The sequence below is a fragment of the Myodes glareolus genome, chromosome 11, assembly GCF_982192425.1.
Source record: "Myodes glareolus chromosome 11, mMyoGla1.1, whole genome shotgun sequence".
Lineage (NCBI taxonomy): Eukaryota > Metazoa > Chordata > Mammalia > Rodentia > Cricetidae > Myodes > Myodes glareolus.
This window is the reverse complement of record NC_142036.1, coordinates 52606619-52622534: the sequence shown is the minus strand read 5'-3', so window position 1 is coordinate 52622534 and position 15916 is coordinate 52606619.

Sequence of the window (15916 nt, the reverse complement as noted above, 5' to 3'; positions counted from 1 at the left end):
CCCCCCCCCGCCACTTCCTTTGGTCTTCTGGTAAGTTTGGCATTAATTAAAATTTCAAGCTCCCATAAAAATATTTATTATAAGGAGTTTAACAGTTATAATAATTACTATTATCAATAAGTAAACATGGATGAATTCTCCCTCCTTCCCTTGGGTCAATGATGAGCCCCAAGCATTACCCTGACGTTCATATTGTGCCCCATCAAATATACAACATAGAAACTAAGTACAGCTTAGGAATCCCAGGGCCAACCCTGCTGTATGTTATGAGTTTGAGGAGGCAGAAGGACTGAAGGGCATGACTGGCGCTTAGTACAGGGAGGGAGGGAAGAAGAGAGAGAGAGAATGCACAAGGGCCATAGTTGGGAAGTCAGGAAACATAGGCCTCTGTCTATCTGTCAGCAATTACACAATCACTTTCTTACCAGATCTGACCATTCAGCAGCACACAGTATGGCATTGCCTATTATACATCTCTCTGGTCAACAAGAAAACAGAAAAGTAATTAGAATTGTCAGGAAATGCATAGCACTGTGATCTCAAAATGAAGCAAACCCCTCTATGGGCTGAGCTTGTTACGAGAGTCAAGAGAGAGTGATGTCATCCAACTGCCAATGAATGTTTTCACGGTCATGGCGAATGCTCTTTTGACTTCTGAAAAATGAAATTTCTACAGACACAGCATGCAAAACTCCTTATATAATAGCAGCAGATAATGACAAAAGGGCTGACCTTGGACACAGAAAAGGAGCCACACGACCAGAAGTTAGGGGGAAGAGAACAGAACAGAAAAGGAGAGAGCGTTTTCTTGTGTTACCTGGTGGAAGGGGAGCTGTTTAATGACACTATGCAAAATGGTGTAGTTTTAAGGCATAAAAGTAGGTAACAGAGTTAAGAAATAAAAAGGCCTATTAAAGTTGTAAGGGAGTTTAAAAAGAGTCACAAATTCTAGTCACAATTTCGATAGTTTCTCCTTAAAGCTGATGAACCAGAAAGCAGTATAAATATGCCGTTTAAAGTAGATAATTGACTTCTGGGGGCGGGGAACAACCGTAAACACATAATACTGCTTCCTTTAAAAAGAGTGCCTGGGTCGGGGATCATGAAGCATGATTTCGAGCATTTATATCATACCTTTCCAGTTAAATGATTATTTCCACGTGCACATTTTGCTTTTTATAATAAGAGCCATGTGAGTACTGTTCACTTCAGTAAGCTATCAGCAAGGGTTCACTTCCAGCATGCCCATGTAGAAATGGTATTCATCAAAACAAGCAAGGGCTCTCCCAAGGCCAGGCTACAGTCTCTGAAGTGCCAACAGTCATTGGGCCAACAGTCATTGGGTCTCCGTCTCTACACCCGCACCCTTCCCCATGTTTAGCCCTGAGATGGGAGGTGAGAGGACCCTTCTGTCTGAATACACTTCTTCTCTTCCACATTTCCACAGATATGGCATGGGTCTGGCTTCCCCATCTGTGTCTATTACTATGGTTCTGGGGGCAAAAGAAGCGTCAGTCTGACTTTAGTGGTAGCTGGGGTGCAAGCATAGGTAGCAACTGACTTCAAGGGCACAATATGGAGAGACACTGGAAAGGTATTATTTCTGCTGCATGCAGAAATGCATAAACTGTGTTCAGGGGTACGTCTCCAGAGGCAGCTGGAACCTCTGGTGACAGGTATCAAGAAGGGGAGAAGTGTCTGTAGGAAACTAGTAATAATTCATTCTACCCCGCACCCCAGGGGTGTTGCAGTTGGGTTATTTGGAGGAAGGTAGACATTTGTATCATGACTTTTGCATTATTTTTAACCAACTTCCAGGGCTTTGTGTATTTTCTGTACTTGGGTAAGCATAGTAGCCGAATGAGGTTACATCCACTTTAACGAAGTGAAGAGCCATTTTGAGCAGTTTCAGTTTGATAGGAAAACTGAGCAGGTTAAGAAAGTTGCCACAGACTCACCCGCACACCCCCTTCCCCAGATTCTCCGGTGGCCATCTTGCCTTTCTGGATGAGCCAATGCTGGCACAGCTGTAAGAACCAACAACCTACTGTAAGCCAGTAGGTGAGATCGGGGCTCACTGTTGGCGCTGTGCATTTAAGGCAGTGGTTCTTATCCTCCTAGAGCTGCCCCCCTTGAATACAGTTCCTCATGTCACGGTGGCCTCCACAGAATTATTTCATTGCTGCTTCACCACTGTAATGTCACCCAGAACGGATTCAGGACCTGAAAACCCTGTGTTCCACCTCTTCACCTCTTCTCTCACTTGGTTGTTTTTCCCCCCAGATCTGTGATTTCTGTGCCCTCCTGGCTGGCCGCTCCCATTTGCCTGCAAAATGAAACCAGGGCCTCTCTGCACCTGTTCCTGCCATTGCTGACTCTGTTCGTGGTGATAATAGCATCGTGAGTGGGCCTCAAGCACCTCATATCCTGCCACTACTGCCACTTGTCAGGGGAAAACCCAGACAGGATGAGAGCCACATTCCCAGCTGTCCCTGTCTTCCAAGGAAAAGAAATCTAAAACCAGTGGCTGCAGAGTGAAATCAGATACCCCAGGGAAGGGGTGGGGATGTCGGGTCCCTGGTGGTCTGGGAGAGAGGCCCCAAACCGGGAGCTCCAAGGGCTGGGAAAACCAGCGCAGACATGCAGATAATGCCCAGCAGCATCCCAGCCCTGTGGGGGCCTTGAAAGGTTGAGCTGAGGATTTGTCAGGATTTGTGGAGTGCATAGTGTTACTACACAGCCAGAGGGAGCCGGTTTAGCCCTCGGCTTCCTGGATCAAATCAGGCCTGACTTCCAAGGCTGCCACAAGGTGAGTAGCGATCTCTTGTGGAGACAGCTCAGAGTGAGACTCTAAGATAATTTCTCGGTAGTGTTTTCCAATATTTTTTTATTGTACTCCCAATAAGAGTAAATTTCCTATTGGTCCTCACTCACAAGTACCGCCACATGCTGGCAGTGGTGGTGTCACTGAATAGCTTCAAGGGAACACAGACTGTAGAGTCTGCTCCTCACACACCGAATTAGGACCCGCCTTTAGTAGAGTTCCCACGTAACTATAATGCACATTGAAGTTTAAGAAGCTCCAGGGGGTTGGGTGTTGGTGGCTCACACCTTTAATCCCAGCAATTGGGAGGCAGAGACAGGTGGATCTCTGTGAGTTCGAGGCCATCCTGGTCTACAAAGGGAGTTCCAGGACAGCCAGAGTTCTTACATTAAAAAAGCAAAAACAAACATACAAAAAAACCAACAAAAACCTGTCTCAAAAAACAAACCAAAGCAAGCAAACAAAACAAAAAAAGAAGACGCTTCAGATAAGAAGCTAAAGATAAGCACACCTTATCTATGTACGACGTCGATAATCTCATTGGTAAGATTCTTACACTTGTCAACAGAGCCCTCTGCAAATTGTCTGTACACAGTGGCCCAGGACCCTGCTTTGCTCTCTCCTTAAACCCTCACCAAGCCATCAAGCTGATAGCCCATTTCTATTCTAAAGCTGTCCATAGGCGGAGTGCTGGCCTCATGCCTTTGCATGCATTAGCTTTTAAAATTCAATGCTGCAAACCTCAACGGGGGAAGTTTCACTGCCTTGCACTTTATGTGCAAGGAAACTAGGTGCAAACTGTTTGGATCACTTTCCCCGGCTGCACAGCTCACAAGTGGAGTCATGAAAGTGTGAAGCGTTTAGAGAGAAGAGTAGGCACATCCCCTAAAATAGAAGAGGGCCGGCAGATTTTTACATGATGGGAAGTGGGAGGAGGGGAAATAGTGGATGAAGTGGGCAGAGTTAAGATTTTTTTTTTTTATAGTCTGACTGGAAAGCTGCAAAGATAATTGGAGCCATGCTACCTAAAAAAAAACCCCAAGAGGTTCAAGAGTGTGCCTGGAATCACTGGGGCAAGGTCCTGGAGGATAACCGGAAGTGAATGCCGCTTACAGGCTCTCAAATTCTTAATGCATAAAGTATAGTTAACTAGAGCATGAGGTTAGCAATATCCGGCCAGCTCCATTCTGGATGATTTGAACTGGCAGTCTGGGGGGACACTGAGAACTCTCATGTAGATGCCACTTCTGTCCTCGTTTTTCTCTGTGGGAGGCTACATAAAGGGTGTAGATAAGGAGTAAGTTAAAGCTAGGGGCAGGGAGATAGGCAACCCACACACTAATAACTCTGGCCAGGACAACAGAGTCAGCAAAAAAGGTTCCAAGACAGTGGAGCAAACAGAGGAATCCCAGATGGTACAAGAGAAAGATGGAAGTCTTTGGGGGAAGAAGTTAACTTAACTGAAAAGATGGTAGACGGAGCATGCAGGGGGCGGATAAGATGATAGGGGAAGAGAGAACTCAAAGGAACTCCAAAGCTAGAAGATTTGTACAAATTCTTCAGTCAACTAGCTATGTCCCCATTTAATGACCTGCTGTCTCCATTAGTCCTCAATGCACATTCTAAATCATGAGCTCCTAGGCTGGTAACAGGACCCCATCAAGAGAGCAATGCAATCCTAGCACCGCTTGGACAATATTTAAAGGACTACAAATATCAACATATGGACAGATCAAAAGAACGCCGATTAATGTTATACAAGAACTCAAGTCATGAACTTTATATAAAAGGACAGAATGTAATCAGTGAAAGGTATAACATAGGAGAAAGAAAAGAAGGAAGGTGGTACTCATTGTATTCGTTTGTTTCCTGTTGCTATAGTGAAATACTTCAAGCTGGGTGCTTTACAAACAGGAGTATTTAACTAGCAACTGAAATTTCAAGATCAGTTCAGTCTTTGGTAGGAGTCCTGTCGGTGAAGTCACAACATGGCACAGAAAAGAAAAAGGATGCAGTGTGGGGTGGTCCATGAGCCAGCTTCAGTTTTGGCAACCTGTTATCCACAAAAGAGCACAAGGCTAGGTTAGTACCTTCTTAGGGCAGCACCTCCAATGACCTAATTACTTCCCACTGGATCCCAGCTATTAAAGGTCTCACAACTTTAACGCCATTATACCAAAGATTGTGTCCTGAATCTTGAAGCAGCAAACCACGGCCTGACTTCTGTAGCGTAGGAAGTCACCCAATACAGTTGGAAGTTAGCAGAGCTCTTGGCAAACGTGAGCTGGAGAAAATTTCTGGAAAGCCTTTTAGCAATATATACAGACAAACTGAGGATGGCTTTACCCTATGCCATAAGAATTTTACTGGAGAATCCCATATAAGAGTACAAAGGCTGCTGACCTTGCTCCACGTAGAGAGCCACAGGCAAGGAACGACAGAGCCCCGTTTGCAGGCCTAGGTCAACGAAGACAAGTTCTGCAGGTGCTGGTGACAGTAGACACCCTGCTTGCTGAACCCTGATTTCCCTTGGCCTCCACCTGGTCCCTTGTGAAAAGAACACTCTCTCCCTGCCTACAGCTTACCAGGGCTTTTCCTCCCTTGGCTCTTTCTCAGGCACTGCAAAGCTGAGGTGCTGAGGATAGCAGGGGTACCCAGAGACAGCCTCCTACCTAAGGGTGAGCATCAGTATGTAGCTGCTCCACTCCTGGGTCAGATGTATTTGGAATTAACTCTCCATTGCTCCCCAGTAAGCCCAGTAAGATTGAGCTTCTGGTGGCTCATGGTGCTAACAGTTAATCAAAACGCCCTCTCAGGTTTTTTTCTTCGCAGTCTTGTGCCTTCATTTTCTCACTGCCCTTCTTCCTGGCATCGCCTCCCCAGGAACTCGCCTGCAGCCAAGCTCCTTTCTCTTTTGAGGTAAAGATCTCAAGCTAAGACACCATGGCCAGGGGGCTGTGTGATGGGGGAGAGGGGGAAAGACAAAAAAAATCAAGACTGGTGTATTCGTTTTCTACAGCCGCAATAGCAAATTACCCTGACTTGGTAGTGAAGACCCCAGTGTTTACTTTCTCACTATTTGAGACTAGAAACCAGAAGTAAAGGTGTCATTGGAGTTGGACTTTCTCAGGCTGCAGAGAATCCTCCTTGACTTTTCCTAACCTCTATGGCTCCCAGTGTCCCTTAGTTTACAGCTAAACCAGACAGTCTCTGCTCTACCTCCACAGAGCCTTCCTCCGGCCCCCGGGGACCCTCTCTCATCTTCTTATACAGATGCTATTCATTTGCTCCCCATCCTGTGTGACCACATCTTAACAAACTACATCTACACTGAACCTGCGATGGTTAATATTGTCAACACAATCAGGACTTCCCTGAAGCCAGCCTCCAGGCACACCTGTGAAGGATTATCTAGATCAGGTCAGCCTCTGGTGTGCCTGGGAGAGATTCTCTAGACTGGGTTAACAGAGGAGGGCAGATCCATCTTAATTATGAGTGCCACCATCCCATAGGGCAGGATCACTGTCTGAATAAAGAGGGGAAATGGAACCAAACACCAGCCTTCGTCTCTCTTTGTTTTCCGACTGTGGACAGGATGTGAACAGTCGCCTCAAGCTCCTTCCGCGTGTTTCCCCACAATGATGGATAGCACCCTGGAGCTGGGGACCAAAATAAACCCTCCCCTCATAGTTTCTCCTGTTAGGTGTTTTGTCACAGTAATGAGGCAAGTGACTACTAAAGGAACCTTTCCCCCAATAAGGTCACATTCCATGGTTCAAGGGAGACATAAACTTTGGGGTGGGGGAACGGCACTTCATATCAGCAAGTGTGAGGGTTGTGGACGCAAAGGGTCTGAGTGCTGTGCAATGAGGCTTGCCCTCTCGGGGTGAGACTGTACGCAGTCATGGAAGTGGGAGGCAGAGACCGTGTCTTTTCCCGCTATGCTGTCCGGGAGAGACGGAGAAGGAACGTTGAACATAGACAAGAACCTGTCGGAGTGCAAGAACCAAACAGAATAAGCTGTGTCTTTGTCTCTCGGTGATTCTGGCACGGACACAAGCTTGCCTTGCAGGAAAAGCAAATGTCCTTTTCTCACTGGGTGATGAGGTCAGAGCTGGAACATTGCAAGTTCAGGTGGCCCCTCACTGGGCCAGCCAAGGAATGACAGCGTGAGCAGCGCCAGGGTGCCTGGCACCTGCAGTGACCTTCAGAACACAAACACAGAGGTGAACACATCCACAGATCTCTCATGGGGCCATCCCTCTCCTGGAGGACATTCTGAAAAGGTCACACCAGCCTGGCTCAGCAGACGGGGGGCGGGGGACAACACCAACATTTGATCTCAAGTGGATTTTTGCGGGACTAAGAGTACCTGCTGGTGAGACAACTCCATTAATTCTACAAATCGACACTCCATTGAGTAGGTTCTTTGCACACATCAGACACACCCAAGTCTGCTCCATTGCTATGAAATAACTCAAATAGCGGTCTTGGTTTGCAGCCTCACATGAATAAGTAAGCCAAACACAGCTGTGCAGCCCTCTGAGGGCTGAAGTGATCCCTAAATGGCTGTGGCCCACTCCTCGCCTCCATAATTGCTTCTCCACCGTCGCTCCTAAGCTGCCAGGGAGACCTACCACTCCATTAATACCCCTCCAACACTTCAGATGGCTCGCCCTCTGAAATCACGGTCAGAAAGATTTGCATAAAAGCGGGGTGGGGAGAATCAAGGTCTCTGGTAAAATCCCTTGAAACTCAGGGTGGAAAAAATGACCAACGGCAAGCTGCCGGCGTCCCAGCCAAGAGGACAGTTGTTATAGTTTGCAGGGGCAGGCAGGAGGCGTTTCTGCGCAGGTGAAGAGGCCGCCAGCAGCCCTAGTTTTCTTAGCCCCAGAGGTTTATTCAAATCCCACTCCAAATCTTGTAATCCCTCCAGCCCTTAACAGCTAGCAATGACTTCATCTTTCCCCTCCTTCCAGACAGAGGCCGTGCCTCTGCATCCAAGCTTGGCTGTGGTCTAGCACGTGTGTGGTTTTCAGAATGACTAAAGAAATCCAATCGCATACGGAGAAAACACAGGTTTAAAAAACACGCTAGCACTTTACTTCTTGCCCTTGGGTGCCCTTGACTTTGAACCTCTGCAAAGACAGTGTCCTAGATCACCGAGCGGTGTTTGGGCGGTGCCATAGTGTTAGCACACGGGGCTGTTTGTGTTGCTGGTGTTATATTAATGGCATCCTTGGAAAGCAGAGACATGTCAAGTTTTCAGGGCTTTGCCCCCTGAAAAGGCTCTAAAACACAGAGGGAAAACATAGTCAAAGGATACTAATGGAGAGCAATGTTGAAAGCGTCTTGCTGCCACTTGAACTGTTGTTTAACATTCTGTAGTTCCACTCATGGACTCTTAAAGAAATAGGAGCCTTGTCTTGCCTTTCTTTTCCTTTCTCCTTCTTCTCTCCATTCCGTGTTGGCCCATGTTGTCTCTATGTGTATCAAGTCTATGTGGTTGGATCTGAAAGTTCTGGTTAATATAGAAGCATTGAGTTATTCATTCATTCGTCAGCTATTTCGTGAACTCTCCACTCGGCAATGAGTATTGAATATTCAAGAATAAACGGCGCTGTGCTCCTCTTGTCTTTGGATCTTCCCAAGCCACTGATGGCAGCAGCCTCAGAAACAAATAAATTGCAACACACAAAGCTAGCAGAGGGAACAACTCCCTGTGCCAAGACAGTGTTTCCCAACAGTTTCAGAGAACCACCCTTGTACACATATTTTCTGAGCCATAAAATATTCTTACAGATCACTTTGAGTTAGCGTTGCGGTGTTGAGTTAATTCAATGGAATGAGGAGGCATCTTCTTGTGCCAAAAAATACTCTGATGTCAGAGAAAGGAGGGTGGGTAGAGAGAAGCAGAGGGAGGGGAGCGGGGAGAGAGGGTGACCTCAGCTCTTAGCCTGCTGGAGGGCTCAGCACACTTCTGTGCCCTGGTGGGTGGGTGAGTCATTTGGTTTTCTAGTTTGGGGTGTGCATCTGTATGCAATGTGTGCCTGCATGCTCACTCTTCTCTAACACCTTTCCTGCCCTATTTGCCATCTCCAAGTTCTCTTTCCAATGGACTGAAGGACTTGTAGGACACGGGAGAGCCTGGTTTCCTTGCCCTTCTGGTGGCTGACACCATGACACTGTGACATGCATTATATCATGAGGAAACCTACGTTCCAAGGTCTACTAAATCCCATCTATGCCTCAGCAAAGAGAAGACGATGGAGTTGCCAAACTTCACCCCTTAGCCCCCCATTTTTGCTGAGTCTAAGTTTGGACCCAAATGCAAACTGAGGTCTTATGCTCATTTATAGCTGGCAAATAGCAAGTGCAATTTTTGTGAAGAAGGACTTCATGGCCATCAGAATCTGTTAGGGTGTCACGTGGTGATGAGTTTAATGTTAATGAACCTGGAACATCTGGATTATATTTCCTCCCAAGCAAACAGGGTTATGAAAATTAGTGGGTGAAAAGCGTCTTCTGACCAAAGGCGCTAAGGGCGGTTCCTGTGCCCATCTGTCAAGAATGCTTCAGCCAGGACTGGGTAAGGCTGATCCCAGACCCAAGGCCATGACAAACAGAGCTGGAGCAAAAAGGCCTGCCCTGTGAGCTACCTGTAATTTGAAAGTGAGAATTCTTCACTGAAGAGTTGTTTACTGAGTGCCTACCATGCCAACTACCATGCCAGGGCTCTGCAGGATATAGCACAGCCCCACCCTTGATTCTTGAAATTGAGGGTTTCGAACCAGTGCCTAGTCTAAGTCTGCTCACTGGTCCAGATGTTTTAAGAGCACACAGAAGCCCCTATGTGTCATAGCTCAGGGTGGGGGGACTGAGAGGGTGTCACTAGGAATGCGACCTCAGGCCGACAGCCCAAGAATGTTGATGAAACCCACAGACCCCAGATCCAGTCTTGAGACTTCGCACCTGGCAGGGTCATAAGAAATACTTGTCAAGCGAATGGCTTTCTAAAAAAAAAAGAAAGAAAAAAGAAAAGAGGAAGAGGAGATAAAGAGGGAGAATGTTTGGAAGGAGGGACTGGTCCATGTCCAAAGCCTGGCAGAGAAATAATAGGGTTACAGGTGGAACACAGATGGGGAATAGGAAAAGGAGGTGACGGCAGCGAAGTTCAGTCCCGGTGACTTAGGACCTTAGAAGGCCAGTTAAAAGCATAGACTTTTAGTTCTGAAGAACACTAAGTAAAGACATGGCACCATCAGCTTTTACTGGGGGAAGCCCTGTGGGTTACCATCTGGGCAGAACAGCTCTGTATGCCCTGAGATCTGAAACTGGGCTGCTGCTACGGAAACACATTTTGGGTCTCCCTAGGGATGAGGAGAGAAAGGGAGAGAGAGTTGGGCAGGTCTTAAAAGTATATCAGAGGCAGAATCAGGGGGACTCAGGGGTCATATGAAGATAGACGGTAAGGCAGATATTGTGAGCAACCACCCCCAACCTACATGAATGAACCCTGTAGCGGCTCATTCATTAAGCGCTCCTCCTTGGGACCAACAGGGTAGAAAGGGGAGTAAGCCAAGCAAGCAGTGACTGTTAGGTGATATCCCCACAGACAGCAGTTCTGTTCTGACCCCACGAGGAAACACTGACCTATCTCAAACAGCCACAGTTGATATACTTCCTTCTGTCCAGGCTCTCAATCTAAGAAGCAAGAGCAACTCTAAGGATATTTAAAATACAAGGTTGCGAGGGTAAGACACGAGAGAGAATTCATGATTCCAGATGGACACGGTGGCACATGCCTGTGGCCCCGTGTGGAAGACCGAGGCAGGAAGACTGATTTGGCCCAGGAGTTTAAGGGTAGCCTGGGCCACATTGCTAGTCTCCATCTTGAAAAAGAAAAACAAAGGAGGAGGTGGGAGGGAGATTAAAGGAAGAGAAAAAAAGAAAAGGGAGGGAAGGAGGAAAGGAATTAACGGAGGGGGCCAGAACCGGGGCTCAAATGAGGGGTTCATATTCTTTGTAGGCATGGCTATTGTAGACTACAGAAGGAATTTCCATCAGGGTTGTATAAAGTAGTCACCATCTGATTTTGTGAGCAACTTCATCACTACCTCTGTCACCAAACAAACGGACTCTTCATGGCTGTTTTAAAAACACCAATCTCCACTGCACACCAACAGCATCTCATCAAAACCACAATTCAGTCAAATCCACCTGTTAGGAGCTGGGTACCTAAGCCACACGGAGACTTTAACACTACAGGAAATATCTCTTGAAAACTGGTGTGTGACCCCTTTCAAGAAACCCTGTTTGAATCGTGGCCCCTACACTAAGAGCTGCTGAAATTCACCATGAACATGGAGCTTGTTTCTTATGTTTGATCTCAACTTTAGTCACTTCAGCTGAGTACAGACCTACTCACCCTTGCCTGCATTCGTCCCTCAATTAACTCTAAATAAAGCACTGCTAGAGCAGCAACACAAAGCCTGGACGGCGAAGGAGGGAGTGTGAGCTTTTGTTCTGCAGCTCTGACAAAACACCCTGGCAAAAACAAAACACCAAACGACAAAACAAAGTCTCAGAGAGAAAGGTGGCTTGGTTTGGTATGATTTGGGTTTTTGCTTTACTATTCCAGAGGAAGAGAGTCTGTGGAGGGAAAGGCATTGACCAGCAGGAAAGTCACAGTAGCAGGTACAGAAACTGACTGGTCACATTGCATTCCCATTCGGGAAGCAGAGCAGCAACAAGAAGTGGGTCGAGGCTATGAAATCTCAAATCCCCTCCCCATGGTCTACTTCTGCCTGAAAGGCACCGCTCCTAAAGACTCCAGTCTTCCAAAACAACTTCATCAGCTGGGAAGCCGGCATCCAAAAACCTGAGCCTCTGTGGGGCATTTCACATCCAAAGCACAACAGGGAAGCTCTCATGAATAAGAACTGTCTTGAGAGGCTCTGCCAGAGTTGTGCCCACAGCAAGACCTCCATAATTTGACACAAAAAGTACTTGTGCAAGGGTGTCTTACCAGCAACTGCCTGTCCAGCTCTGTGCAGAAGACACCCTTGCTATTGATCTTGTGGCCAAGGTCAAACAGGAAGTCAGGAGAAAATGTGTGCTGTCTTGGCAGCCTTAGACCTGGGGTCCAGGTGAACCAGGAGCAGCTGTGTGCAGGCGCAGACTCTCAGAACTCCTTAGGAGCTACGCTGGTGTATTAGCTCATAGGCTGCCAAGGCTTGTCGTGGGATATTTGTACCCCGTGTGAAGATGTGTTGCTGTGATTTGTGTAATAAAGAGATGAACAGCCAATCACTAGGCATCAGAGAATAGGCAGGATTTCCAGGAGAGAGAGAGAACTCTGGGAAGAAGTGACGCAGAGATATGCCTGGAGGCCCTGAAGAAGTCAGACACACGGTAGAGAGCAGAGGTAACTGAGCCACATGGCAGAATGTAGATTCATAGAGACAGGTTAATTTGAGCTAGGTGGGGAAAAGCTCATGCTAAGGCCAAGCTTTCATAATTAATAATAAGTCTACATGTTGTTATTTGTAGGTTGGTGATTCAAAGATATGGTGTGAGACAATTCTATACTCTGTCAATTATGTTGTAAATAAACACTGATTGGCCAGTAGCCAGGCAGGAAGTATAGGTGGGACAACCAGACAGGAAGTAGAGGCAGGGCAATGAGAACAGGAGTATTCTGGGAAGAAGGAAGCTCGTTTTGCAGTTCTGCCCAGACACGGAAGAAGGAAGATGTGACCTGCCCTGCCGAACAAGGTACCTAGCCATGTGGCTAATATAGATAAGAATAATGGGTTAATATAAGTTATAAGAGTTAATAAGAAGCCTGAGCTAATGGGCCAAGCAGTGTTTTAATGAATACAGTTTCTGTGTGATTATTTTGGGGCTAGATGGGCAGCTGGGGAGAAAAGCAGGCCCTCATGTTACAAAGATAGTCCGACAAGAAAGCTTCCTACAAAGGCTGATGATATTCTTCTCCCTGTAACACGGCTGAAGTACTCTCGGCCTAGAAAATTGAATCTTCAGGCAATCTCTCCAGAAATCATGCCCACAAGCGCCTTCAGCAACAGCCCAGACATACCTATACTTGAGCAATACCACTCTCCCGTCCAGGCTCTGTGGAAAACCAGGTGGCTGCAGCGGAAGAGGTCTTGACCCTGGTTCCTAGCTCAGATCTACTGAGGACCTTGGACTGTCTTAAGTGGCAGAAGAGTTTCCCATTGTTCATAGTGAACCACTTTCTGTTACAAGTAAGTTAATACTATGCAGTGATGGGGCAGGACCCCTGGGAAATCTCAGGATGGGTTAGTCAGCTAGGGAATGTCAGCCCTTTCTGCCTCCATCAGTGAGGAAGAGATGGAGCTGCAGAAGGAACTAGTAACTCTTTGAAAGTAGGATTCTGGAAGCTTCCAGACTGGGGAAGACATCCATTTACTGGAAAGGTATTCCATCCCATTTCATGGGGACAGAAACCACTTGGACTTAGGACCCTTCTGAACCTTGCCCCATGCCTCTCGTTTTCTAGCCAATTACGCGTGTCCTTTACAATAAACCAGTGAACACAAGTATCAAGTTTTCCTGAGTTCTGTGAGCCACTTTAGGAAATTATGAAAGTGGAATTAGGAATTGTGGGAACCTCAAATTATAGCCAGTCGGAAGGGTGAGTGACTGGCACCTGGAGACTTGTGATCCAGTCTGAAGTCTTGCAGGACATAAAAGCAGATAGGAAAAGAATTGAATTGAGTCATTGGACAGCCAAATGTTAGAGCAACAAAGGACATAAAATGAGACAATTTGTTATGTACAAATCCAGACAGTGTTGGGAACGGCTACCAACAATAATAAGCTTCAGGTCGAACTGATGACATGCTGTCCCCTCTCGATGGCTATAAGTCAGGATCAGCGGCCTCGACAGGCAATCAGGTCAAGAAAATAGAACAGTACTATTGACTTACAAAATAATTCTTACTTTCCTCTTCATGTCGCAGGAGGTCCCAGCACACAGCTCATTCAAAACTGGCCCAGGCTTTTTAACATGCATCATAAATAAGTAAGGCCTGGAAACATGTCTGTTACTTAATACCTTTTCCTCGGTCTGGGATGAAGTCTTTCGTGTAGGATCTAGTTTTCCTCCTGCTATTTATGGTGCGGGCTCTTCCTGAGCATCAGACTGAGATGTAGGCTGGACTCACGTGGGTGGGTTAGTCCATAAATAATTCTCCTGAACAGAGAGATCACTGCAGTCTGGTGCTCATTCACCATGTCTCTTAGCAGACTTCCTCTACGAGAGGGTAGAGAACATCCAGGTTAAACATCCCTGATCCAAAAACCCCAAATCCAAAGTCCTCCGAGCACCGACAATTACACCACCACTGGAAAATTATATAGTGTGAAACGTCATTATTTAAGATGGTGGATAAAATTACCATGACACTATGCGGGCATAAGGCACATAAAGAACATAAGTGAGTTTCGCATTTAAATTTGGGTCCTTTCCTCAGGGTATCTCATTATGAATAGAGAAATACTCCAACATCTAAAAAGCTGTAAATCCGAGCATTTTTTAACCCGAGCATTTCAGCGATGCTCAACCTGTGTCAAGTTTTATCGAAATACATATTTAAAGGTTGTTGTTTCCTCATGTAAAAGATTGGCCTGAGGGCTGGAGAGATGGCTCAGTGGTTAAGAGCACTGGCCGCTCTTTCAGAGGACCAGGTTTAATTCCCACGTAGCAGCTCACAACTGTCTGTAACTCCAGTTCCAGAGGAGCTGGAACACACTCACACAGACACACAGTCAGGCAAAGCACCAATGCTCATAAAATTAAAAGTAAATAAACTTTAAAAACAAAGATTGACATGAAAAACCAAATCACACATCTGCAATAAAGTAACTGATGTGCAATTAATTTGGGAAGATAAAGATGACTTTTTAATATGGAATAATTACAGCTTGGGATCTACTTCACTGTGAGGAGTTGTTCAAAGAATAAACCCGAGCCTCTAAATGACCTAAAACCGCAGCCTTCCCAGGATGCTTCACTCCATTGCTGCCTCCTTTCTCCCATGCCAGTGTCTCACGCATGCTAGGCAGGCTCTCCACCACTGAGTCCCATTCCCAACCCTACAGTGAACATTTTAAAATGATCTCTTGGGGTCCCAAAATAAAGGAACTGTTGATCCACATAGGGTGGGGCCATTGACCTTAGTTTCTGAGGATAAAGATGGTGAACCTTCCAGGAATCTGTTGGGAAGGAGCCCAGCTTCTTCTTTTTTATTATTAATTAAATTTATTCATTTATTTTACACCCGGACCACAGTTTCCCCTCCTCTCCTCCCATGCCTTCCCTCCACCTCTGCTTTTCTCCCCTCCCCCCATTCACTCTTCCTCTGTTTCTGCTCAGAAAGGGACAGGCCTCCCTTGGGTGTCAACAAAGCATCTTAGCTTCTTCTTCTTCTTCTTCTTCTTCTTCTTCTTCTTCTTCTTCTTCTTCTTCTTCTTCTTCTTCTTCTTCTTCTTCTTCTTTTTAAACCAGGTCATTTTAGGGAATTATATTCACCTTCGGTCACGTCCTATGATAAGAATAGCTCACTAATGAGTCACACTGTCGCGTTGATTTTGTCTGAGGAAAGGAGATGATGCAACAGACTTGTCCTATTCTTAGACAAAGATCTTCCCTCAGGTTCCTCCATTCCCCAAGTCCGAGGTGTTGCGACCTCTCTATTGGGGCCCACTCTCCTTCCGTTCCACCTCACAAGCGGCCATGCTTTCTGGGTTTCTTCCTATAACTCCATTCCTGCTGTATACCCCGCCCACCCCCTAAGACTATAACTGGGTGCCAGTTTCCTACTCCACTGAGTTGGGATTCCTCCGCTTTCCAGAACCTGCTGCAATCTGGCTCTACCATCCGTTTCCAGCCCTGTTAGGCATCACCCATGCCCCCCCCCCGCCCCGTCATCATCCATCAGCTCATTCTCCTATGGAGCATGCCATTAAACATTTGGACTTGTCTCCAATTATGTCTTTCCGGTCTTTGTCACATCTGTCAAAGAAAAATCAGCTTAGAGTCAT